Below are 25542 nucleotides of genomic sequence, written 5' to 3' on the forward strand. Positions count from 1 at the left end.
ACTGGGAAAAGAGCCGTTCTAAGCTGGGGACCATGGTGTCTTTCCCGAGTCTACACAGAAACAGCAATCTGAGGGAGACGAGCTGCTGGCGTTTGGTAGCAAAATCGCCTATTCTGAAGAGAAACATTTCGTTGTAAGCGGGTTGCATCAGCCTTGCCTCATTTTCACAAGTGGCTATAAAGGAGGGCAGTCAGTAGGCCTCACCCTTCAAGCCCACTCCAATTTCTAGCGAAAACACCAGGCCACGGTGTGCTTTCCTGTGGCAAGTAAACTTTGCTTTCATTCCTTAGGGGGCACTTTGGCTCAGAACTGCCCTACCCCAAGGATTCAGGAATGTTCAGCCCGATTGTTTGAGAACAGCTTTTCTGGCTCTTTCATGGATGAAACCAACTGGGAAAAGAGCCGTTCTAAGCTGGGGACCATGGTGTCTTACCCTAGTCTACACAGAAACAGCACTCTGAGGGAGAGGAGTTGCTGGTGTTTGGTAGCACAATCTCTTATTCTGAAGAGAAACATTTCGTTGTAAGCGGGTTGCATCAGCCTTGCCACATTTTCTCAACTGGCTTTAAAGAAGGGCAGTCAGTTGGTAGACTTACTTGAGGCCCTGCTGCCCAGGCTGGAAATTTTGCTTTCATTCCTTAGGTGGCACATTGGCTCAGGACGGCCTTACACCAAGGATTCAGGGATGTGCAGCCCGATTACTTGAGATCAGCCCATCTGGCTCTTTCATGGATGAAACCAACTGGGAAAAGAGCCGTTCTAAGCTGGGGACCATGGTGTCTTTCCCTAGTCTACACAGAAACAGCACTCTGAGGGAGACGAGCTGCTGGTGTTTGGTAGCACAATCTCCTATTCTGAAGAGAAACATTTCGTTGTAATCGGGTTGCATCAGCCTTGCCACATTTTCTCAACTGGCTTTAAAGAAGGGCAGTCAGTTGGCAGACTTCCTTGAGTCCCTGCGTCCCACGCTGGAAACTTTGCTTTCATTCCTTCGTTAGCACATTGGCTCAGGACGGCCTTACCCCAAGGATTCAGGGATATGCAGCCCGATTACTTGAGATCAGCCCTTCTGGCTCTTTCATGGATGAAACCAACTGGGAAAAGAGCCGTTCTAAGTTGGGCACCACGGTGTCTTACCCTAGTCTACACAGAAACAGCACTCTGAGGGATAGGAGCTGCTGGTGTTTGGTAGCACAATCTCCTATTCTGAAGAGAAACATTTCGTTGTAAGTGGGATGCATCAGACTTGCCACATTTTCTCAACTGGCTTTAAAGAAGGGCAGTCAGTTGGCAGACTTCCTTGAGTCCCTGCGTCCCAGGCTGGAAACTTTGCTTTCATTCCTTAGTTAGCACATTGGCTCAGGACGGCCTTACCCCAAGGATTCAGGGATGTGCAGCCCGATTACTCGAGATCAGCCCTTCTGGCTCTTTCATGGATGAAACCAACTGGGAAAAGAGCCGTTCTAAGCTGGGGACCATGGTGTCTTTCCCTAGTCTACACAGAAACAGCACTCTGAGGGAGACGAGCTGCTGGCGTTTGGTAGCAAAATCGCCTATTCTGAAGAGAAACATTTCGTTGTAAGCGGGTTGCATCAGCCTTGCCTCATTTTCACAAGTGGCTATAAAGGAGGGCAGTCAGTAGGCCTCACCCTTCAAGCCCACTCCAATTTCCTAGAGAAAACACCAGGCCTCGGTGTGCTTTCCTGTGGCAAGTAAACTTTGCTTTCATTCCTTAGGGAGCACTTTGGCTCAGAACTGCCCTACCCCAAGGATTCAGGAATGTTCAGCCCGATTGTTTGAGAACAGCTTTTCTGGCTCTTTCATGGATGAAACCAACTGGGAAAAGAGCCGTTCTAAGCTGGGGACCATGGTGTCTTACCCTAGTCTACACAGAAACAGCACTCTGAGGGAGAGGAGTTGCTGGTGTTTGGTAGCACAATCTCCTATTCTGAAGAGAAACATTTCGTTGTAAGCGGGTTGCATCAGCCTTGCCACATGTTCTCAACTGGCTTTAAAGAAGGGCAGTCAGTTGGTAGACTTACTTGAGGCCCTGCTGCCCAGGCTGGAAATTTTGCTTTCATTCCTTAGGTGGCACATTGGCTCAGGACGGCCTTACACCAAGGATTCAGGGATGTGCAGCCCGATTACTTGAGATCAGCCCTTCTGGCTCTTTCATGGATGAAACCAACTGGGAAAAGAGCCGTTCTAAGCTGGGGACCATGGTGTCTTTCCCTAGTCTACACAGAAACAGCACTCTGAGGGAGACGAGCTGCTGGTGTTTGGTAGCACAATCTCCTATTCTGAAGAGAAACATTTCGTTGTAATCGGGTTGCATCAGCCTTGCCACATTTTCTCAACTGGCTTTAAAGAAGGGCAGTCAGTTGGCAGACTTAGTTGACGCCCTGCTTCCCACGCTGGAAACTTTGCTTTCATTCCTTCGTTAGCACATTGGCTCAGGACGGCCTTACCCCAAGGATTCAGGGATATGCAGCCCGATTACTTGAGATCAGCCCTTCTGGCTCTTTCATGGATGAAACCAACTGGGAAAAGAGCCGTTCTAAGTTGGGCACCATGGTGTCTTACCCTAGTCTACAGAGAAACAGCACTCTGAGGGATAGGAGCTGCTGGTGTTTGGTAGCACAATCTCCTATTCTGAAGAGAAACATTTCGTTGTAAGTGGGATGCATCAGACTTGCCACATTTTCTCAACTGGCTTTAAAGAAGGGCAGTCAGTTGGCAGACTTCCTTGAGTCCCTGCGTCCCAGGCTGGAAACTTTGCTTTCATTCCTTAGTTAGCACATTGGCTCAGGACGGCCTTACCCCAAGGATTCAGGGATGTGCAGCCCGATTACTCGAGATCAGCCCTTCTGGCTCTTTCATGGATGAAACCAACTGGGAAAAGAGCCGTTCTAACCTGGGGACCATGGTGTCTTTCCCTAGTCTACACAGAAACAGCACTCTGAGGGAGACGAGCTGCTGGCGTTTGGTAGCAAAATCGCCTATTCTGAAGAGAAACATTTCGTTGTAAGCGGGTTGCATCAGCCTTGCCTCATTTTCACAAGTGGCTATAAAGGAGGGCAGTCAGTAGGCCTCACCCTTCAAGCCCACTCCAATTTCCTAGAGAAAACACCAGGCCTCGGTGTGCTTTCCTGTGGCAAGTAAACTTTGCTTTCATTCCTTAGGGAGCACTTTGGCTCAGAACTGCCCTACCCCAAGGATTCAGGAATGTTCAGCCCGATTGTTTGAGAACAGCTTTTCTGGCTCTTTCATGGATGAAACCAACTGGGAAAAGAGCCGTTCTAAGCTGGGGACCATGGTGTCTTACCCTAGTCTACACAGAAACAGCACTCTGAGGGAGAGGAGTTGCTGGTGTTTGGTAGCACAATCTCCTATTCTGAAGAGAAACATTTCGTTGTAAGCGGGTTGCATCAGCCTTGCCACATGTTCTCAACTGGCTTTAAAGAAGGGCAGTCAGTTGGTAGACTTACTTGAGGCCCTGCTGCCCAGGCTGGAAATTTTGCTTTCATTCCTTAGGTGGCACATTGGCTCAGGACGGCCTTACACCAAGGATTCAGGGATGTGCAGCCCGATTACTTGAGATCAGCCCTTCTGGCTCTTTCATGGATGAAACCAACTGGGAAAAGAGCCGTTCTAAGCTGGGGACCATGGTGTCTTTCCCTAGTCTACACAGAAACAGCACTCTGAGGGAGACGAGCTGCTGGTGTTTGGTAGCACAATCTCCTATTCTGAAGAGAAACATTTCGTTGTAATCGGGTTGCATCAGCCTTGCCACATTTTCTCAACTGGCTTTGAAGAAGGGCAGTCAGTTGGCAGACTTACTTGAGGCCCTGCTTCCCACGCTGGAAACTTTGCTTTCATTCCTTCGTTAGCACATTGGCTCAGGACGGCCTTACCCCAAGGATTCAGGGATATGCAGCCCGATTACTTGAGATCAGCCCTTCTGGCTCTTTCATGGAAGAAACCAACTGGGAAAAGAGCCGTTCTAAGTTGGGCACCATGGTGTCTTACCCTAGTCTACACAGAAACAGCACTCTGAGGGATAGGAGCTGCTGGTGTTTGGTAGCACAATCTCCTATTCTGAAGAGAAACATTTCGTTGTAAGTGGGAGGCATCAGACTTGCCACATTTTCTCAACTGGCTTTAAAGAAGGGCAGTCAGTTGGCAGACTTCCTTGAGTCCCTGCGTCCCAGGCTGGAAACTTTGCTTTCATTCCTTAGTTAGCACATTGGCTCAGGACGGCCTTACCCCAAGGATTCAGGGATGTGCAGCCCGATTACTCGAGATCAGCCCTTCTGGCTCTTTCATGGATGAAACCAACTGGGAAAAGAGCCGTTCTAAGCTGGGGACCATGGTGTCTTTCCCGAGTCTACACAGAAACAGCAATCTGAGGGAGACGAGCTGCTGGCGTTTGGTAGCAAAATCGCCTATTCTGAAGAGAAACATTTCGTTGTAAGCGGGTTGCATCAGCCTTGCCTCATTTTCACAAGTGGCTATAAAGGAGGGCAGTCAGTAGGCCTCACCCTTCAAGCCCACTCCAATTTCTAGCGAAAACACCAGGCCACGGTGTGCTTTCCCGTGGCAAGTAAACTTTGCTTTCATTCCTTAGGGGGCACTTTGGCTCAGAACTGCCCTACCCCAAGGATTCAGGAATGTTCAGCCCGATTGTTTGAGAACAGCTTTTCTGGCTCTTTCATGGATGAAACCAACTGGGAAAAGAGCCGTTCTAAGCTGGGGACCATGGTGTCTTACCCTAGTCTACACAGAAACAGCACTCTGAGGGAGAGGAGTTGCTGGTGTTTGGTAGCACAATCTCTTATTCTCAAGAGAAACATTTCGTTGTAAGCGGGTTGCATCAGCCTTGCCACATTTTCTCAACTGGCTTTAAAGAAGGGCAGTCAGTTGGTAGACTTACTTGAGGCCCTGCTGCCCAGGCTGGAAATTTTGCTTTCATTCCTTAGGTGGCACATTGGCTCAGGACGGCCTTACACCAAGGATTCAGGGATGTGCAGCCCGATTACTTGAGATCAGCCCATCTGGCTCTTTCATGGATGAAACCAACTGGGAAAAGAGCCGTTCTAAGCTGGGGACCATGGTGTCTTTCCCTAGTCTACACAGAAACAGCACTCTGAGGGAGACGAGCTGCTGGTGTTTGGTAGCACAATCTCCTATTCTGAAGAGAAACATTTCGTTGTAATCGGGTTGCATCAGCCTTGCCACATTTTCTCAACTGGCTTTAAAGAAGGGCAGTCAGTTGGCAGACTTCCTTGAGTCCCTGCGTCCCACGCTGGAAACTTTGCTTTCATTCCTTCGTTAGCACATTGGCTCAGGACGGCCTTACCCCAAGGATTCAGGGATATGCAGCCCGATTACTTGAGATCAGCCCTTCTGGCTCTTTCATGGATGAAACCAACTGGGAAAAGAGCCGTTCTAAGTTGGGCACCACGGTGTCTTACCCTAGTCTACACAGAAACAGCACTCTGAGGGATAGGAGCTGCTGGTGTTTGGTAGCACAATCTCCTATTCTGAAGAGAAACATTTCGTTGTAAGTGGGATGCATCAGACTTGCCACATTTTCTCAACTGGCTTTAAAGAAGGGCAGTCAGTTGGCAGACTTCCTTGAGTCCCTGCGTCCCAGGCTGGAAACTTTGCTTTCATTCCTTAGTTAGCACATTGGCTCAGGACGGCCTTACCCCAAGGATTCAGGGATGTGCAGCCCGATTACTCGAGATCAGCCCTTCTGGCTCTTTCATGGATGAAACCAACTGGGAAAAGAGCCGTTCTAACCTGGGGACCATGGTGTCTTTCCCTAGTCTACACAGAAACAGCACTCTGAGGGAGACGAGCTGCTGGCGTTTGGTAGCAAAATCGCCTATTCTGAAGAGAAACATTTCGTTGTAAGCGGGTTGCATCAGCCTTGCCTCATTTTCACAAGTGGCTATAAAGGAGGGCAGTCAGTAGGCCTCACCCTTCAAGCCCACTCCAATTTCCTAGAGAAAACACCAGGCCTCGGTGTGCTTTCCTGTGGCAAGTAAACTTTGCTTTCATTCCTTAGGGAGCACTTTGGCTCAGAACTGCCCTACCCCAAGGATTCAGGAATGTTCAGCCCGATTGTTTGAGAACAGCTTTTCTGGCTCTTTCATGGATGAAACCAACTGGGAAAAGAGCCGTTCTAAGCTGGGGACCATGGTGTCTTACCCTAGTCTACACAGAAACAGCACTCTGAGGGAGAGGAGTTGCTGGTGTTTGGTAGCACAATCTCCTATTCTGAAGAGAAACATTTCGTTGTAAGCGGGTTGCATCAGCCTTGCCACATGTTCTCAACTGGCTTTAAAGAAGGGCAGTCAGTTGGTAGACTTACTTGAGGCCCTGCTGCCCAGGCTGGAAATTTTGCTTTCATTCCTTAGGTGGCACATTGGCTCAGGACGGCCTTACACCAAGGATTCAGGGATGTGCAGCCCGATTACTTGAGATCAGCCCTTCTGGCTCTTTCATGGATGAAACCAACTGGGAAAAGAGCCGTTCTAAGCTGGGGACCATGGTGTCTTTCCCTAGTCTACACAGAAACAGCACTCTGAGGGAGACGAGCTGCTGGTGTTTGGTAGCACAATCTCCTATTCTGAAGAGAAACATTTCGTTGTAATCGGGTTGCATCAGCCTTGCCACATTTTCTCAACTGGCTTTGAAGAAGGGCAGTCAGTTGGCAGACTTACTTGAGGCCCTGCTTCCCACGCTGGAAACTTTGCTTTCATTCCTTCGTTAGCACATTGGCTCAGGACGGCCTTACCCCAAGGATTCAGAGATATGCAGCCCGATTACTTGAGATCAGCCCTTCTGGCTCTTTCATGGAAGAAACCAACTGGGAAAAGAGCCGTTCTAAGTTGGGCACCATGGTGTCTTACCCTAGTCTACACAGAAACAGCACTCTGAGGGATAGGAGCTGCTGGTGTTTGGTAGCACAATCTCCTATTCTGAAGAGAAACATTTCGTTGTAAGTGGGATGCATCAGACTTGCCACATTTTCTCAACTGGCTTTAAAGAAGGGCAGTCAGTTGGCAGACTTCCTTGAGTCCCTGCGTCCCAGGCTGGAAACTTTGCTTTCATTCCTTAGTTAGCACATTGGCTCAGGACGGCCTTACCCCAAGGATTCAGGGATGTGCAGCCCGATTACTCGAGATCAGCCCTTCTGGCTCTTTCATGGATGAAACCAACTGGGAAAAGAGCCGTTCTAAGCTGGGGACCATGGTGTCTTTCCCGAGTCTACACAGAAACAGCAATCTGAGGGAGACGAGCTGCTGGCGTTTGGTAGCAAAATCGCCTATTCTGAAGAGAAACATTTCGTTGTAAGCGGGTTGCATCAGCCTTGCCTCATTTTCACAAGTGGCTATAAAGGAGGGCAGTCAGTAGGCCTCACCCTTCAAGCCCACTCCAATTTCTAGCGAAAACACCAGGCCACGGTGTGCTTTCCTGTGGCAAGTAAACTTTGCTTTCATTCCTTAGGGGGCACTTTGGCTCAGAACTGCCCTACCCCAAGGATTCAGGAATGTTCAGCCCGATTGTTTGAGAACAGCTTTTCTGGCTCTTTCATGGATGAAACCAACTGGGAAAAGAGCCGTTCTAAGCTGGGGACCATGGTGTCTTACCCTAGTCTACACAGAAACAGCACTCTGAGGGAGAGGAGTTGCTGGTGTTTGGTAGCACAATCTCTTATTCTGAAGAGAAACATTTCGTTGTAAGCGGGTTGCATCAGCCTTGCCACATTTTCTCAACTGGCTTTAAAGAAGGGCAGTCAGTTGGTAGACTTACTTGAGGCCCTGCTGCCCAGGCTGGAAATTTTGCTTTCATTCCTTAGGTGGCACATTGGCTCAGGACGGCCTTACACCAAGGATTCAGGGATGTGCAGCCCGATTACTTGAGATCAGCCCATCTGGCTCTTTCATGGATGAAACCAACTGGGAAAAGAGCCGTTCTAAGCTGGGGACCATGGTGTCTTTCCCTAGTCTACACAGAAACAGCACTCTGAGGGAGACGAGCTGCTGGTGTTTGGTAGCACAATCTCCTATTCTGAAGAGAAACATTTCGTTGTAATCGGGTTGCATCAGCCTTGCCACATTTTATCAACTGGCTTTAAAGAAGGGCAGTCAGTTGGCAGACTTCCTTGAGTCCCTGCGTCCCACGCTGGAAACTTTGCTTTCATTCCTTCGTTAGCACATTGGCTCAGGACGGCCTTACCCCAAGGATTCAGGGATATGCAGCCCGATTACTTGAGATCAGCCCTTCTGGCTCTTTCATGGATGAAACCAACTGGGAAAAGAGCCGTTCTAAGTTGGGCACCACGGTGTCTTACCCTAGTCTACAGAGAAACAGCACTCTGAGGGATAGGAGCTGCTGGTGTTTGGTAGCACAATCTCCTATTCTGAAGAGAAACATTTCGTTGTAAGTGGGATGCATCAGACTTGCCACATTTTCTCAACTGGCTTTAAAGAAGGGCAGTCAGTTGGCAGACTTCCTTGAGTCCCTGCGTCCCAGGCTGGAAACTTTGCTTTCATTCCTTAGTTAGCACATTGGCTCAGGACGGCCTTACCCCAAGGATTCAGGGATGTGCAGCCCGATTACTCGAGATCAGCCCTTCTGGCTCTTTCATGGATGAAACCAACTGGGAAAAGAGCCGTTCTAACCTGGGGACCATGGTGTCTTTCCCTAGTCTACACAGAAACAGCACTCTGAGGGAGACGAGCTGCTGGCGTTTGGTAGCAAAATCGCCTATTCTGAAGAGAAACATTTCGTTGTAAGCGGGTTGCATCAGCCTTGCCTCATTTTCACAAGTGGCTATAAAGGAGGGCAGTCAGTAGGCCTCACCCTTCAAGCCCACTCCAATTTCCTAGAGAAAACACCAGGCCTCGGTGTGCTTTCCTGTGGCAAGTAAACTTTGCTTTCATTCCTTAGGGAGCACTTTTGCTCAGAACTGCCCTACCCCAAGGATTCAGGAATGTTCAGCCCGATTGTTTGAGAACAGCTTTTCTGGCTCTTTCATGGATGAAACCAACTGGGAAAAGAGCCGTTCTAAGCTGGGGACCATGGTGTCTTACCCTAGTCTACACAGAAACAGCACTCTGAGGGAGAGGAGTTGCTGGTGTTTGGTAGCACAATCTCCTATTCTGAAGAGAAACATTTCGTTGTAAGCGGGTTGCATCAGCCTTGCCACATGTTCTCAACTGGCTTTAAAGAAGGGCAGTCAGTTGGTAGACTTACTTGAGGCCCTGCTGCCCAGGCTGGAAATTTTGCTTTCATTCCTTAGGTGGCACATTGGCTCAGGACGGCCTTACACCAAGGATTCAGGGATGTGCAGCCCGATTACTTGAGATCAGCCCTTCTGGCTCTTTCATGGATGAAACCAACTGGGAAAAGAGCCGTTCTAAGCTGGGGACCATGGTGTCTTTCCCTAGTCTACACAGAAACAGCACTCTGAGGGAGACGAGCTGCTGGTGTTTGGTAGCACAATCTCCTATTCTGAAGAGAAACATTTCGTTGTAATCGGGTTGCATCAGCCTTGCCACATTTTCTCAACTGGCTTTGAAGAAGGGCAGTCAGTTGGCAGACTTACTTGAGGCCCTGCTTCCCACGCTGGAAACTTTGCTTTCATTCCTTCGTTAGCACATTGGCTCAGGACGGCCTTACCCCAAGGATTCAGGGATATGCAGCCCGATTACTTGAGATCAGCCCTTCTGGCTCTTTCATGGAAGAAACCAACTGGGAAAAGAGCCGTTCTAAGTTGGGCACCATGGTGTCTTACCCTAGTCTACACAGAAACAGCACTCTGAGGGATAGGAGCTGCTGGTGTTTGGTAGCACAATCTCCTATTCTGAAGAGAAACATTTCGTTGTAAGTGGGATGCATCAGACTTGCCACATTTTCTCAACTGGCTTTAAAGAAGGGCAGTCAGTTGGCAGACTTCCTTGAGTCCCTGCGTCCCAGGCTGGAAACTTTGCTTTCATTCCTTAGTTAGCACATTGGCTCAGGACGGCCTTACCCCAAGGATTCAGGGATGTGCAGCCCGATTACTCGAGATCAGCCCTTCTGGCTCTTTCATGGATGAAACCAACTGGGAAAAGAGCCGTTCTAAGCTGGGGACCATGGTGTCTTTCCCGAGTCTACACAGAAACAGCAATCTGAGGGAGACGAGCTGCTGGCGTTTGGTAGCAAAATCGCCTATTCTGAAGAGAAACATTTCGTTGTAAGCGGGTTGCATCAGCCTTGCCTCATTTTCACAAGTGGCTATAAAGGAGGGCAGTCAGTAGGCCTCACCCTTCAAGCCCACTCCAATTTCTAGCGAAAACACCAGGCCACGGTGTGCTTTCCTGTGGCAAGTAAACTTTGCTTTCATTCCTTAGGGGGCACTTTGGCTCAGAACTGCCCTACCCCAAGGATTCAGGAATGTTCAGCCCGATTGTTTGAGAACAGCTTTTCTGGCTCTTTCATGGATGAAACCAACTGGGAAAAGAGCCGTTCTAAGCTGGGGACCATGGTGTCTTACCCTAGTCTACACAGAAACAGCACTCTGAGGGAGAGGAGTTGCTGGTGTTTGGTAGCACAATCTCTTATTCTGAAGAGAAACATTTCGTTGTAAGCGGGTTGCATCAGCCTTGCCACATTTTCTCAACTGGCTTTAAAGAAGGGCAGTCAGTTGGTAGACTTACTTGAGGCCCTGCTGCCCAGGCTGGAAATTTTGCTTTCATTCCTTAGGTGGCACATTGGCTCAGGACGGCCTTACACCAAGGATTCAGGGATGTGCAGCCCGATTACTTGAGATCAGCCCATCTGGCTCTTTCATGGATGAAACCAACTGGGAAAAGAGCCGTTCTAAGCTGGGGACCATGGTGTCTTTCCCTAGTCTACACAGAAACAGCACTCTGAGGGAGACGAGCTGCTGGTGTTTGGTAGCACAATCTCCTATTCTGAAGAGAAACATTTCGTTGTAATCGGGTTGCATCAGCCTTGCCACATTTTCTCAACTGGCTTTAAAGAAGGGCAGTCAGTTGGCAGACTTCCTTGAGTCCCTGCGTCCCAGGCTGGAAACTTTGCTTTCATTCCTTCGTTAGCACATTGGCTCAGGACGGCCTTACCCCAAGGATTCAGGGATGTGCAGCCCGATTACTCGAGATCAGCCCTTCTGGCTCTTTCATGGATGAAACCAACTGGGAAAAGAGCCGTTCTAAGCTGGGGACCATGGTGTCTTTCCCTAGTCTACACAGAAACAGCACTCTGAGGGAGACGAGCTGCTGGCGTTTGGTAGCAAAATCGCCTATTCTGAAGAGAAACATTTCGTTGTAAGCGGGTTGCATCAGCCTTGCCTCATTTTCACAAGTGGCTATAAAGGAGGGCAGTCAGTAGGCCTCACCCTTCAAGCCCACTCCAATTTCCTAGAGAAAACACCAGGCCTCGGTGTGCTTTCCTGTGGCAAGTAAACTTTGCTTTCATTCCTTAGGGAGCACTTTGGCTCAGAACTGCCCTACCCCAAGGATTCAGGAATGTTCAGCCCGATTGTTTGAGAACAGCTTTTCTGGCTCTTTCATGGATGAAACCAACTGGGAAAAGAGCCGTTCTAAGCTGGGGACCATGGTGTCTTACCCTAGTCTACACAGAAACAGCACTCTGAGGGAGAGGAGTTGCTGGTGTTTGGTAGCACAATCTCCTATTCTGAAGAGAAACATTTCGTTGTAAGCGGGTTGCATCAGCCTTGCCACATGTTCTCAACTGGCTTTAAAGAAGGGCAGTCAGTTGGTAGACTTACTTGAGGCCCTGCTGCCCAGGCTGGAAATTTTGCTTTCATTCCTTAGGTGGCACATTGGCTCAGGACGGCCTTACACCAAGGATTCAGGGATGTGCAGCCCGATTACTTGAGATCAGCCCTTCTGGCTCTTTCATGGATGAAACCAACTGGGAAAAGAGCCGTTCTAAGCTGGGGACCATGGTGTCTTTCCCTAGTCTACACAGAAACAGCACTCTGAGGGAGACGAGCTGCTGGTATTTGGTAGCACAATCTCCTATTCTGAAGAGAAACATTTCGTTGTAATCGGGTTGCATCAGCCTTGCCACATTTTCTCAACTGGCTTTAAAGAAGGGCAGTCAGTTGGCAGACTTAGTTGACGCCCTGCTTCCCACGCTGGAAACTTTGCTTTCATTCCTTCGTTAGCACATTGGCTCAGGACGGCCTTACCCCAAGGATTCAGGGATATGCAACCCGATTACTTGAGATCAGCCCTTCTGGCTCTTTCATGGATGAAACCAACTGGGAAAAGAGCCGTTCTAAGTTGGGCACCATGGTGTCTTACCCTAGTCTACAGAGAAACAGCACTCTGAGGGATAGGAGCTGCTGGTGTTTGGTAGCACAATCTCCTATTCTGAAGAGAAACATTTCGTTGTAAGTGGGATGCATCAGACTTGCCACATTTTCTCAACTGGCTTTAAAGAAGGGCAGTCAGTTGGCAGACTTCCTTGAGTCCCTGCGTCCCAGGCTGGAAACTTTGCTTTCATTCCTTAGTTAGCACATTGGCTCAGGACGGCCTTACCCCAAGGATTCAGGGATGTGCAGCCCGATTACTCGAGATCAGCCCTTCTGGCTCTTTCATGGATGAAACCAACTGGGAAAAGAGCCGTTCTAAGCTGGGGACCATGGTGTCTTTCCCTAGTCTACACAGAAACAGCACTCTGAGGGAGACGAGCTGCTGGCGTTTGGTAGCAAAATCGCCTATTCAGAAGAGAAACATTTCGTTGTAAGCGGGTTGCATCAGCCTTGCCTCATTTTCACAAGTGGCTATAAAGGAGGGCAGTCAGTAGGCCTCACCCTTCAAGCCCACTCCAATTTCTAGCGAAAACACCAGGCCACGGTGTGCTTTCCTGTGGCAAGTAAACTTTGCTTTCATTCCTTAGGGGGCACTTTGGCTCAGAACTGCCCTACCCCAAGGATTCAGGAATGTTCAGCCCGATTGTTTGAGAACAGCTTTTCTGGCTCCTTCATGGATGAAACCAACTGGGAAAAGAGCCGTTCTAAGCTGGGGACCATGGTGTCTTACCCTAGTCTACACAGAAACAGCACTCTGAGGGAGAGGAGTTGCTGGTGTTTGGTAGCACAATCTCTTATTCTGAAGAGAAACATTTCGTTGTAAGCGGGTTGCATCACCCTTGCCACATTTTCTCAACTGGCTTTAAAGAAGGGCAGTCAGTTGGTAGACTTACTTGAGGCCCTGCTGCCCAGGCTGGAAATTTTGCTTTCATTCCTTAGGTGGCACATTGGCTCAGGACGGCCCTACACCAAGGATTCAGGGATGTGCAGCCCGATTACTTGAGATCAGCCCATCTGGCTCTTTCATGGATGAAACCAACTGGGAAAAGAGCCGTTCTAAGCTGGGGACCATGGTGTCTTTCCCTAGTCTACACAGAAACAGCACTCTGAGGGAGACGAGCTGCTGGTGTTTGGTAGCACAATCTCCTATTCTGAAGAGAAACATTTCGTTGTAATCGGGTTGCATCAGCCTTGCCACATTTTCTCAACTGGCTTTAAAGAAGGGCAGTCAGTTGGCAGACTTAGTTGACGCCCTGCTTCCCACGCTGGAAACTTTGCTTTCATTCCTTCGTTAGCACATTGGCTCAGGACGGCCTTACCCCAAGGATTCAGGGATATGCAGCCCGATTACTTGAGATCAGCCCTTCTGGCTCTTTCATGGATGAAACCAACTGGGAAAAGAGCCGTTCTAAGTTGGGCACCATGGTGTCTTACCCTAGTCTACAGAGAAACAGCACTCTGAGGGATAGGAGCTGCTGGTGTTTGGTAGCACAATCTCCTATTCTGAAGAGAAACATTTCGTTGTAAGTGGGATGCATCAGACTTGCCACATTTTCTCAACTGGCTTTAAAGAAGGGCAGTCAGTTGGCAGACGTCCTTGAGTCCCTGCGTCCCAGGCTGGAAACTTTGCTTTCATTCCTTAGTTAGCACATTGGCTCAGGACGGCCTTACCCCAAGGATTCAGGGATGTGCAGCCCGATTACTCGAGATCAGCCCTTCTGGCTCTTTCATGGATGAAACCAACTGGGAAAAGAGCCGTTCTAACCTGGGGACCATGGTGTCTTTCCCTAGTCTACACAGAAACAGCACTCTGAGGGAGACGAGCTGCTGGCGTTTGGTAGCAAAATCGCCTATTCTGAAGAGAAACATTTCGTTGTAAGCGGGTTGCATCAGCCTTGCCTCATTTTCACAAGTGGCTATAAAGGAGGGCAGTCAGTAGGCCTCACCCTTCAAGCCCACTCCAATTTCCTAGAGAAAACACCAGGCCTCGGTGTGCTTTCCTGTGGCAAGTAAACTTTGCTTTCATTCCTTAGGGGGCACTTTGGCTCACAACTGCCCTACCCCAAGGATTCAGGAATGTTCAGCCCGATTGTTTGAGAACAGCTTTTCTGGCTCTTTCATGGATGAAACCAACTGGGAAAAGAGCCGTTCTAAGCTGGGGACCATGGTGTCTTTCCCTAGTCTACACAGAAACAGCACTCTGAGGGAGAGGAGTTGCTGGTGTTTGGTAGCACAATCTCTTATTCTGAAGAGAAACATTTCGTTGTAAGCGGGTTGCATCAGCCTTGCCACATTTTCTCAACTGGCTTTAAAGAAGGGCAGTCAGTTGGTAGACTTACTTGAGGCCCTGCTGCCCAGGCTGGAAATTTTGCTTTCATTCCTTAGGTGGCACATTGGCTCAGGACGGCCTTACACCAAGGATTCAGGGATGTGCAGCCCGATTACTTGAGATCAGCCCATCTGGCTCTTTCATGGATGAAACCAACTGGGAAAAGAGCCGTTCTAAGCTGGGGACCATGGTGTCTTTCCCTAGTCTACACAGAAACAGCACTCTGAGGGAGACGAGCTGCTGGTGTTTGGTAGCACAATCTCCTATTCTGAAGAGAAACATTTCGTTGTAATCGGGTTGCATCAGCCTTGCCACATTTTCTCAACTGGCTTTAAAGAAGGGCAGTCAGTTGGCAGACTTCGTTGAGTCCCTGCGTCCCACGCTGGAAACTTTGCTTTCATTCCTTCGTTAGCACATTGGCTCAGGACGGCCTTACCCCAAGGATTCAGGGATATGCAGCCCGATTACTTGAGATCAGCCCTTCTGGCTCTTTCATGGATGAAACCAACTGGGAAAAGAGCCGTTCTAAGTTGGGCACCACGGTGTCTTACCCTAGTCTACACAGAAACAGCACTCTGAGGGATAGGAGCTGCTGGTGTTTGGTAGCACAATCTCCTATTCTGAAGAGAAACATTTCGTTGTAAGTGGGATGCATCAGACTTGCCACATTTTCTCAACTGGCTTTAAAGAAGGGCAGTCAGTTGGCAGACTTCCTTGAGTCCCTGCGTCCCAGGCTGGAAACTTTGCTTTCATTCCTTAGTTAGCACATTAGCTCAGGACGGCCTTACCCCAAGGATTCAGGGATGTGCAGCCCGATTACTCGAGATCAGCCCTTCTGGCTCTTTCATGGATGAAACCAACTGGGAAAAGAGCCGTTCTAAGCTGGGGACCATGGTGTCTTTCCCTAGTCTACACAGAAACAGCAATCTGAGGGAGACGAGCTGCTGGCGTTTGGTAGCAAAATCGCCTATTCAGAAGAGAAACATTTCGTTGTAAGCGGGTTGCATCAGCCTTGCCTCATTTTCACAAGTGGCTATAAAGGAGGGCAGTCAGTAGGCCTCACCCTTCAAGCCCACTCCAATTTCTAGCGAAAACACCAGGCCACGGTGTGCTTTCCTGTGGCAAGTAAACTTTGCTTTCATTCCTTAGGGGGCACTTTGGCTCAGAACTGCCCTACCCCAAGGATTCAGGAATGTTCAGCCCGATTGTTTGAGAACAGCTTTTCTGGCTCTTTCATGGATGAAACCAACTGGGAAAAGAGCCGCTCTAAGCTGGGGACCATGGTGTCTTACCCTAGTCTACACAGAAACAGCACTCTGAGGGAGAGGAGTTGCTGGTGTTTGGTAGCACAATCTCTTATTCTGAAGAGAAACATTTCGTTGTAAGCGGGTTGCATCAGCCTTGCCACATTTTCTCAACTGGCTTTAAAGAAGGGCAGTCAGTTGGTAGACTTACTTGAGGCCCTGCTGCCCAGGCTGGAAATTTTGCTTTCATTCCTTAGGTGGCACATTGGCTCAGGACGGCCCTACACCAAGGATTCAGGGATGTGCAGCCCGATTACTTGAGATCAGCCCATCTGGCTCTTTCATGGATGAAACCAACTGGGAAAAGAGCCGTTCTAAGCTGGGGACCATGGTGTCTTTCCCTAGTCTACACAGAAACAGCACTCTGAGGGAGACGAGCTGCTGGTGTTTGGTAGCACAATCTCCTATTCTGAAGAGAAACATTTCGTTGTAATCGGGTTGCATCAGCCTTGCCACATTTTCTCAACTGGCTTTAAAGAAGGGCAGTCAGTTGGCAGACTTAGTTGACGCCCTGCTTCCCACGCTGGAAACTTTGCTTTCATTCCTTCGTTAGCACATTGGCTCAGGACGGCCTTACCCCAAGGATTCAGGGATATGCAGCCCGATTACTTGAGATCAGCCCTTCTGGCTCTTTCATGGATGAAACCAACTGGGAAAAGAGCCGTTCTAAGTTGGGCACCATGGTGTCTTACCCTAGTCTACAGAGAAACAGCACTCTGAGGGATAGGAGCTGCTGGTGTTTGGTAGCACAATCTCCTATTCTGAAGAGAAACATTTCGTTGTAAGTGGGATGCATCAGACTTGCCACATTTTCTCAAGTGGCTTTAAAGAAGGGCAGTCAGTTGGCAGACTTCCTTGAGTCCCTGCGTCCCAGGCTGGAAACTTTGCTTTCATTCCTTAGTTAGCACATTGGCTCAGGACGGCCTTACCCCAAGGATTCAGGGATGTGCAGCCCGATTACTCGAGATCAGCCCTTCTGGCTCTTTCATGGATGAAACCAACTGGGAAAAGAGCCGTTCTAAGCTGGGGACCATGGTGTCTTTCCCGAGTCTACACAGAAACAGCAATCTGAGGGAGACGAGCTGCTGGCGTTTGGTAGCAAAATCGCCTATTCTGAAGAGAAACATTTCGTTGTAAGCGGGTTGCATCAGCCTTGCCTCATTTTCACAAGTGGCTATAAAGGAGGGCAGTCAGTAGGCCTCACCCTTCAAGCCCACTCCAATTTCTAGCGAAAACACCAGGCCACGGTGTGCTTTCCTGTGGCAAGTAAACTTTGCTTTCATTCCTTAGGGGGCACTTTGGCTCAGAACTGCCCTACCCCAAGGATTCAGGAATGTTCAGCCCGATTGTTTGAGAACAGATTTTCTGGCTCTTTCATGGATGAAACCAACTGGGAAAAGAGCCGTTCTAAGCTGGGGACCATGGTGTCTTACCCTAGTCTACACAGAAACAGCACTCTGAGGGAGAGGAGTTGCTGGTGTTTGGTAGCACAATCTCTTATTCTGAAGAGAAACATTTCGTTGTAAGCGGGTTGCATCAGCCTTGCCACATTTTCTCAACTGGCTTTAAAGAAGGGCAGTCAGTTGGTAGACTTACTTGAGGCCCTGCTGCCCAGGCTGGAAATTTTGCTTTCATTCCTTAGGTGGCACATTGGCTCAGGACGGCCTTACACCAAGGATTCAGGGATGTGCAGCCCGATTACTTGAGATCAGCCCATCTGGCTCTTTCATGGATGAAACCAACTGGGAAAAGAGCCGTTCTAAGCTGGGGACCATGGTGTCTTTCCCTAGTCTACACAGAAACAGCACTCTGAGGGAGACGAGCTGCTGGTGTTTGGTAGCACAATCTCCTATTCTGAAGAGAAACATTTCGTTGTAATCGGGTTGCATCAGCCTTGCCACATTTTCTCAACTGGCTTTAAAGAAGGGCAGTCAGTTGGCAGACTTCGTTGAGTCCCTGCGTCCCACGCTGGAAACTTTGCTTTCATTCCTTCGTTAGCACATTGGCTCAGGACGGCCTTACCCCAAGGATTCAGGGATATGCAGCCCGATTACTTGAGATCAGCCCTTCTGGCTCTTTCATGGATGAAACCAACTGGGAAAAGAGCCGTTCTAAGTTGGGCACCACGGTGTCTTACCCTAGTCTACACAGAAACAGCACTCTGAGGGATAGGAGCTGCTGGTGTTTGGTAGCACAATCTCCTATTCTGAAGAGAAACATTTCGTTGTAAGTGGGATGCATCAGACTTGCCACATTTTCTCAACTGGCTTTAAAGAAGGGCAGTCAGTTGGCAGACTTCCTTGAGTCCCTGCGTCCCAGGCTGGAAACTTTGCTTTCATTCCTTAGTTAGCACATTGGCTCAGGACGGCCTTACCCCAAGGATTCAGGGATGTGCAGCCCGATTACTCGAGATCAGCCCTTCTGGCTCTTTCATGGATGAAACCAACTGGGAAAAGAGCCGTTCTAAGCTGGGGACCATGGTGTCTTTCCCTAGTCTACACAGAAACAGCACTCTGAGGGAGACGAGCTGCTGGCGTTTGGTAGCAAAATCGCCTATTCTGAAGAGAAACATTTCGTTGTAAGCGGGTTGCATCAGCCTTGACTCATTTTCACAAGTGGCTATAAAGGAGGGCAGTCAGTAGGCCTCACCCTTCAAGCCCACTCCAATTTCTAGCGAAAACACCAGGCGACGGTGTGCTTTCCTGTGGCAAGTAAACTTTGCTTTCATTCCTTAGGGGGCACTTTGGCTCAGAACTGCCCTACCCCAAGGATTCAGGAATGTTCAGCCCGATTGTTTGAGAACAGCTTTTCTGGCTCTTTCATGGATGAAACCAACTGGGAAAAGAGCCGTTCTAAGCTGGGGACCATGGTGTCTTACCCTAGTCTACACAGAAACAGCACTCTCAGGGAGAGGAGTTGCTGGTGTTTGGTAGCACAATCTCTTATTCTGAAGAGAAACATTTCGTTGTAAGCGGGTTGCATCAGCCTTGCCACATTTTCTCAACTGGCTTTAAAGAAGGGCAGTCAGTTGGTAGACTTACTTGAGGCCCTGCTGCCCAGGCTGGAAATTTTGCTTTCATTCCTTAGGTGGCACATTGGCTCAGGACGGCCTTACACCAAGGATTCAGGGATGTGCAGCCCGATTACTTGAGATCAGCCCATCTGGCTCTTTCATGGATGAAACCAACTGGGAAAAGAGCCGTTCTAAGCTGGGGACCATGGTGTCTTTCCCTAGTCTACACAGAAACAGCACTCTGAGGGAGACGAGCTGCTGGTGTTTGGTAGCACAATCTCCTATTCTGAAGAGAAACATTTCGTTGTAATCGGGTTGCATCAGCCTTGCCACATTTTCTCAACTGGCTTTAAAGAAGGGCAGTCAGTTGGCAGACTTCCTTGAGTCCCTGCGTCCCACGCTGGAAACTTTGCTTTCATTCCTTCGTTAGCACATTGGCTCAGGACGGCCTTACCCCAAGGATTCAGGGATATGCAGCCCGATTACTTGAGATCAGCCCTTCTGGCTCTTTCATGGATGAAACCAACTGGGAAAAGAGCCGTTCTAAGTTGGGCACCACGGTGTCTTACCCTAGTCTACACAGAAACAGCACTCTGAGGGATAGGAGCTGCTGGTGTTTGGTAGCACAATCTCCTATTCTGAAGAGAAACATTTCGTTGTAAGTGGGATGCATCAGACTTGCCACATTTTCTCAAGTGGCTTTAAAGAAGGGCAGTCAGTTGGCAGACTTCCTTGAGTCCCTGCGTCCCAGGCTGGAAACTTTGCTTTCATTCCTTAGTTAGCACATTGGCTCAGGACGGCCTTACCCCAAGGATTCAGGGATGTGCAGCCCGATTACTCGAGATCAGCCCCTCTGGCTCTTTCATGGATGAAACCAACTGGGAAAAGAGCCGTTCTAAGCTGGGGACCATGGTGTCTTTCCCTAGTCTACACAGAAACAGCACTCTGAGGGAGACGAGCTGCTGGCGTTTGGTAGCAAAATCGCCTATTCTGAAGAGAAACATTTCGTTGTAAGCGGGTTGCATCAGCCTTGCCTCATTTTCACAAGTGGCTATAAAGGAGGGCAGTCAGTAGGCCTCACCCTTCAAGCCCACTCCAATTTCCTAGAGAAAACACCAGGCCTCGGTGTGCTTTCCTGTGGCAAGTAAACTTTGCTTTCATTCCTTAGGGAGCACTTTGGCTCAGAACTGCCCTACCCCAAGGATTCAGGAATGTTCAGCCCGATTGTTTGAGAACAGCTTTTCTGGCTCTTTCATGGATGAAACCAACTGGGAAAAGAGCCGTTCTAAGCTGGGGACCATGGTGTCTTACCCTAGTCTACACAGAAACAGCACTCTGAGGGAGAGGAGTTGCTGGTGTTTGGTAGCACAATCTCCTATTCTGAAGAGAAACATTTCGTTGTAAGCGGGTTGCATCAGCCTTGCCACATGTTCTCAACTGGCTTTAAAGAAGGGCAGTCAGTTGGTAGACTTACTTGAGGCCCTGCTGCCCAGGCTGGAAATTTTGCTTTCATTCCTTAGGTGGCACATTGGCTCAGGACGGCCTTACACCAAGGATTCAGGGATGTGCAGCCCGATTACTTGAGATCAGCCCTTCTGGCTCTTTCATGGATGAAACCAACTGGGAAAAGAGCCGTTCTAAGCTGGGGACCATGGTGTCTTTCCCTAGTCTACACAGAAACAGCACTCTGAGGGAGACGAGCTGCTGGTGTTTGGTAGCACAATCTCCTATTCTGAAGAGAAACATTTCGTTGTAATCGGGTTGCATCAGCCTTGCCACATTTTCTCAACTGGCTTTAAAGAAGGGCAGTCAGTTGGCAGACTTAGTTGACGCCCTGCTTCCCACGCTGGAAACTTTGCTTTCATTCCTTCGTTAGCACATTGGCTCAGGACGGCCTTACCCCAAGGATTCAGGGATATGCAGCCCGATTACTTGAGATCAGCCCTTCTGGCTCTTTCATGGATGAAACCAACTGGGAAAAGAGCCGTTCTAAGTTGGGCACCACGGTGTCTTACCCTAGTCTACAGAGAAACAGCACTCTGAGGGATAGGAGCTGCTGGTGTTTGGTAGCACAATCTCCTATTCTGAAGAGAAACATTTCGTTGTAAGTGGGATGCATCAGACTTGCCACATTTTCTCAACTGGCTTTAAAGAAGGGCAGTCAGTTGGCAGACTTCCTTGAGTCCCTGCGTCCCAGGCTGGAAACTTTGCTTTCATTCCTTAGTTAGCACATTGGCTCAGGACGGCCTTACCCCAAGGATTCAGGGATGTGCAGCCCGATTACTCGAGATCAGCCCTTCTGGCTCTTTCATGGATGAAACCAACTGGGAAAAGAGCCGTTCTAACCTGGGGACCATGGTGTCTTTCCCTAGTCTACACAGAAACAGCACTCTGAGGGAGACGAGCTGCTGGCGTTTGGTAGCAAAATCGCCTATTCTGAAGAGAAACATTTCGTTGTAAGCGGGTTGCATCAGCCTTGCCTCATTTTCACAAGTGGCTATAAAGGAGGGCAGTCAGTAGGCCTCACCCTTCAAGCCCACTCCAATTTCCTAGAGAAAACACCAGGCCTCGGTGTGCTTTCCTGTGGCAAGTAAACTTTGCTTTCATTCCTTAGGGAGCACTTTGGCTCAGAACTGCCCTACCCCAAGGATTCAGGAATGTTCAGCCCGATTGTTTGAGAACAGCTTTTCTGGCTCTTTCATGGATGAAACCAACTGGGAAAAGAGCCGTTCTAAGCTGGGGACCATGGTGTCTTACCCTAGTCTACACAGAAACAGCACTCTGAGGGAGAGGAGTTGCTGGTGTTTGGTAGCACAATCTCCTATTCTGAAGAGAAACATTTCGTTGTAAGCGGGTTGCATCAGCCTTGCCACATGTTCTCAACTGGCTTTAAAGAAGGGCAGTCAGTTGGTAGACTTACTTGAGGCCCTGCTGCCCAGGCTGGAAATTTTGCTTTCATTCCTTAGGTGGCACATTGGCTCAGGACGGCCTTACACCAAGGATTCAGGGATGTGCAGCCCGATTACTTGAGATCAGCCCTTCTGGCTCTTTCATGGATGAAACCAACTGGGAAAAGAGCCGTTCTAAGCTGGGGACCATGGTGTCTTTCCCTAGTCTACACAGAAACAGCACTCTGAGGGAGACGAGCTGCTGGTGTTTGGTAGCACAATCTCCTATTCTGAAGAGAAACATTTCGTTGTAATCGGGTTGCATCAGCCTTGCCACATTTTCTCAACTGGCTTTGAAGAAGGGCAGTCAGTTGGCAGACTTACTTGAGGCCCTGCTTCCCACGCTGGAAACTTTGCTTTCATTCCTTCGTTAGCACATTGGCTCAGGACGGCCTTACCCCAAGGATTCAGGGATATGCAGCCCGATTACTTGAGATCAGCCCTTCTGGCTCTTTCATGGAAGAAACCAACTGGGAAAAGAGCCGTTCTAAGTTGGGCACCATGGTGTCTTACCCTAGTCTACACAGAAACAGCACTCTGAGGGATAGGAGCTGCTGGTGTTTGGTAGCACAATCTCCTATTCTGAAGAGAAACATTTCGTTGTAAGTGGGATGCATCAGACTTGCCACATTTTCTCAACTGGCTTTAAAGAAGGGCAGTCAGTTGGCAGACTTCCTTGAGTCCCTGCGTCCCAGGCTGGAAACTTTGCTTTCATTCCTTAGTTAGCACATTGGCTCAGGACGGCCTTACCCCAAGGATTCAGGGATGTGCAGCCCGATTACTCGAGATCAGCCCTTCTGGCTCTTTCATGGATGAAACCAACTGGGAAAAGAGCCGTTCTAAGCTGGGGACCATGGTGTCTTTCCCGAGTCTACACAGAAACAGCAATCTGAGGGAGACGAGCTGCTGGCGTTTGGTAGCAAAATCGCCTATTCTGAAGAGAAACATTTCGTTGTAAGCGGGTTGCATCAGCCTTGCCTCATTTTCACAAGTGGCTATAAAGGAGGGCAGTCAGTAGGCCTCACCCTTCAAGCCCACTCCAATTTCTAGCGAAAACACCAGGCCACGGTGTGCTTTCCTGTGGCAAGTAAACTTTGCTTTCATTCCTTAGGGGGCACTTTGGCTCAGAACTGCCCTACCCCAAGGATTCAGGAATGTTCAGCCCGATTGTTTGAGAACAGCTTTTCTGGCTCTTTCATGGATGAAACCAACTGGGAAAAGAGCCGTTCTAAGCTGGGGACCATGGTGTCTTACCCTAGTCTACACAGAAACAGCACTCTGAGGGAGAGGAGTTGCTGGTGTTTGGTAGCACAATCTCTTATTCTGAAGAGAAACATTTCGTTGTAAGCGGGTTGCATCAGCCTTGCCACATTTTCTCAACTGGCTTTAAAGAAGGGCTGTCAGTTGGCAGACTTAGTTGACGCCCTGCTTCCCACGCTGGAAACTTTGCTTTCATTCCTTCGTTAGCACATTGGCTCAGGACGGCCTTACCCCAAGGATTCAGGGATATGCAGCCCGATTACTTGAGATCAGCCCTTCTGGCTCTTTCATGGATGAAACCAACTGGGAAAAGAGCCGTTCTAAGTTGGGCACCATGGTGTCTTACCCTAGTCTACAGAGAAACAGCACTCTGAGGGATAGGAGCTGCTGGTGTTTGGTAGCACAATCTCCTATTCTGAAGAGAAACATTTCGTTGTAAGTGGGATGCATCAGACTTGCCACATTTTCTCAACTGGCTTTAAAGAAGGGCAGTCAGTTGGCAGACTTCCTTGAGTCCCTGCGTCCCAGGCTGGAAACTTTGCTTTCATTCCTTAGTTAGCACATTGGCTCAGGACGGCCTTACCCCAAGGATTCAGGGATGTGCAGCCCGATTACTCGAGATCAGCCCTTCTGGCTCTTTCATGGATGAAACCAACTGGGAAAAGAGCCGTTCTAACCTGGGGACCATGGTGTCTTTCCCTAGTCTACACAGAAACAGCACTCTGAGGGAGACGAGCTGCTGGCGTTTGGTAGCAAAATCGCCTATTCTGAAGAGAAACATTTCGTTGTAAGCGGGTTGCATCAGCCTTGCCTCATTTTCACAAGTGGCTATAAAGGAGGGCAGTCAGTAGGCCTCACCCTTCAAGCCCACTCCAATTTCCTAGAGAAAACACCAGGCCTCGGTGTGCTTTCCTGTGGCAAGTAAACTTTGCTTTCATTCCTTAGGGAGCACTTTGGCTCAGAACTGCCCTACCCCAAGGATTCAGGAATGTTCAGCCCGATTGTTTGAGAACAGCTTTTCTGGCTCTTTCATGGATGAAACCAACTGGGAAAAGAGCCGTTCTAAGCTGGGGACCATGGTGTCTTACCCTAGTCTACACAGAAACAGCACTCTGAGGGAGAGGAGTTGCTGGTGTTTGGTAGCACAATCTCCTATTCTGAAGAGAAACATTTCGTTGTAAGCGGGTTGCATCAGCCTTGCCACATGTTCTCAACTGGCTTTAAAGAAGGGCAGTCAGTTGGTAGACTTACTTGAGGCCCTGCTGCCCAGGCTGGAAATTTTGCTTTCATTCCTTAGGTGGCACATTGGCTCAGGACGGCCTTACACCAAGGATTCAGGGATGTGCAGCCCGATTACTTGAGATCAGCCCTTCTGGCTCTTTCATGGATGAAACCAACTGGGAAAAGAGCCGTTCTAAGCTGGGGACCATGGTGTCTTTCCCTAGTCTACACAGAAACAGCACTCTGAGGGAGACGAGCTGCTGGTGTTTGGTAGCACAATCTCCTATTCTGAAGAGAAACATTTCGTTGTAATCGGGTTGCATCAGCCTTGCCACATTTTCTCAACTGGCTTTAAAGAAGGGCAGTCAGTTGGCAGACTTAGTTGACGCCCTGCTTCCCACGCTGGAAACTTTGCTTTCATTCCTTCGTTAGCACATTGGCTCAGGACGGCCTTACCCCAAGGATTCAGGGATATGCAGCCCGATTACTTGAGATCAGCCCTTCTGGCTCTTTCATGGATGAAACCAACTGGGAAAAGAGCCGTTCTAAGTTGGGCACCATGGTGTCTTACCCTAGTCTACAGAGAAACAGCACTCTGAGTGATAGGAGCTGCTGGTGTTTGGTAGCACAATCTCCTATTCTGAAGAGAAACATTTCGTTGTAAGTGGGATGCATCAGACTTGCCACATTTTCTCAACTGGCTTTAAAGAAGGGCAGTCAGTTGGCAGACGTCCTTGAGTCCCTGCGTCCCAGGCTGGAAACTTTGCTTTCATTCCTTAGTTAGCACATTGGCTCAGGACGGCCTTACCCCAAGGATTCAGGGATGTGCAGCCCGATTACTCGAGATCAGCCCTTCTGGCTCTTTCATGGATGAAACCAACTGGGAAAAGAGCCGTTCTAACCTGGGGACCATGGTGTCTTTCCCTAGTCTACACAGAAACAGCACTCTGAGGGAGACGAGCTGCTGGCGTTTGGTAGCAAAATCGCCTATTCTGAAGAGAAACATTTCGTTGTAAGCGGGTTGCATCAGCCTTGCCTCATTTTCACAAGTGGCTATAAAGGAGGGCAGTCAGTAGGCCTCACCCTTCAAGCCCACTCCAATTTCC

This window comes from Balaenoptera acutorostrata, chromosome 21 (genome assembly GCF_949987535.1).
Source record: "Balaenoptera acutorostrata chromosome 21, mBalAcu1.1, whole genome shotgun sequence".
Classification (NCBI taxonomy): domain Eukaryota; kingdom Metazoa; phylum Chordata; class Mammalia; order Artiodactyla; family Balaenopteridae; genus Balaenoptera; species Balaenoptera acutorostrata.